Source organism: Aethina tumida, chromosome 3, assembly GCF_024364675.1.
Source record: "Aethina tumida isolate Nest 87 chromosome 3, icAetTumi1.1, whole genome shotgun sequence".
In the NCBI taxonomy this organism is placed as follows: domain Eukaryota; kingdom Metazoa; phylum Arthropoda; class Insecta; order Coleoptera; family Nitidulidae; genus Aethina; species Aethina tumida.
Window position 1 is genome coordinate 7730663 of NC_065437.1, and position 1969 is coordinate 7732631.

At 40.1% G+C, this 1969-nt stretch overlaps 1 non-coding gene across 1 annotated transcript; it reads right to left on the reverse strand.

Moving 5' to 3' along the window:
* Window positions 1-393: 393 nt before the first annotated feature.
* On the reverse strand, window positions 394-512 carry LOC126265156 (5S ribosomal RNA). The gene has a single exon (XR_007547698.1). It is a non-coding gene; the product is annotated as a 5S ribosomal RNA (ribosomal RNA).
* Window positions 513-1969: the final 1457 nt, after the last annotated feature.

The window sequence follows — 1969 nt, forward strand, 5'->3', positions numbered from 1 at the left end:
TAATAAGTCTCGGACAGTCGACGCCGGGCGACGGCGGTGTGCGGACGCGCCTGACACCTGTTCATCTACTAAAATCGATATTCGTCGGTTTGCAACGGGACACTTTATCTTAATACCCGTACGACGGATCATTGATATTGGAAACTCACAACAATTTATAACTGACGAAACTTATAAGTAAATAAAAAAATTATTATGTGTTTGCGTTCGTCCATGTGACCGCGCAACAGCGTAACATCACTGTTTCGGATTTACACGGTGGTGGAAGGAAGTCTACGACAAAAACGATATATGACGCGCATCCACCATAATTCGATATTTCGATTTTATTCACAAAATATGTTTCGAAAAATTACATCAATTAAGGACAAAAACAACGAGAAATCAGCAAAAAGGCAACAGCACGCGGTATTCCCAAGCGGTCACCCATCCAAGTACTAACCGCGCCCGACGTTGCTTGACTTCAGTGATCGGACGAGAACTGGTATTTTCAACGTGGTATGGCCGTTGCCATCAGTTTCTTTTTCACAGGTGGTTTACGAGCAACGCATATTAACTGTCAGACATCAATTTTGAGTCAAGAATGATTTCAAAGGACCACAAAGTTTGCAGGATATTACTCACTTCGACATAAGTATAACATTGATTGTTATTTTGAAGAAGAAGAAGGGAAAAAAAAAAAAGAAAAATTCGTCGGACTACCTGTTTGCTTAATGAAGCATCCAAGTGTGAAAAACTACCTGAAACCTTCCCTACCGGCATATAAATAAAGTTCATTATCGCCGTTGATCAGTATATTTTATTCCGTTCAACCATGCCTTTCGTTACAACGCTATTCCATTACTGCAAAACCCTTTTCTTTGTCTATCCGACCGTCGGCGAGGACAATGTCGATCGGAAGTCAATGAAACGCACCAGAGAGAATTACAGCGAAAACGAGGACGGCGAGTTTTCAGATGGCGTTGTTGTAAAAAAATTAAAATTGACACGGGACATGGGCACATCGACCGAATCGATGTCACCAAACATTAGATTAACGACCGTATCAGCTAATATTTCAAAAGCACCTGGTCCGATTCGGTCTGTTTCCCCTGGACCACGATCAAAAGCCGAAACGGTCGTCGTTTCTTCCCGAAGGGGAAAACAAACAGCGGAGACGCTTAAAAAAGACGAAGTACACGTTAAAAAGAGTGTTGTTCTCGACACTTATCGTCCGACACCGAGGAGAAGAGTTTTGACGCCTAGCAGACGCATCGTTAGGAAATTATTCGACGATTTACCAGATATACCGGTGACTGTGTCAGTTGAAAAGAGGGACACGGCTGTTTCTGTACCGTTGAAAGCGGAACCGATAAGGTATTCGTTGGCGGGACCGGTATTAAATTTACGATATTACAGGACAAACATGTATACAAATTTTCAAAAATAAAATAAACAGAAATAGTTACACGTAATAATTTAATTTAATTTAATTTAATATAATAATAGTAATAATAATAACTATTATTATTATTATTATTATTATTATTATTAATTTAATAAACAAAAATAATGTATCATTTAGATACATATCAGGTTGAACGTGAGCGCAGACAAGCAGACAGGCGCAAGCGCACACTGAAAAAATTCGAGATGGTTTATATTTAATAAGTCTCGGACAGTCGACGCCGGGCGACGGCGGTGTGCGGACGCGCCTGACACCTGTTCATCTACTAAAATCGATATTCGTCGGTTTGCAACGGGACACTTTATCTTAATACCCGTACGACGGATCATTGATATTGGAAACTCACAACAATTTATAACTGACGAAACTTATAAGTAAATAAAAAAATTATTATGTGTGTGCGTTCGTCCATGTGACCGCGCAACAGCGTAACATCACTGTTTCGGATTTACACGGTGGTGGAAGGAAGTCTACGACAAAAACGATATATGACGCGCATCCACCATAATTCGATATTTCGAT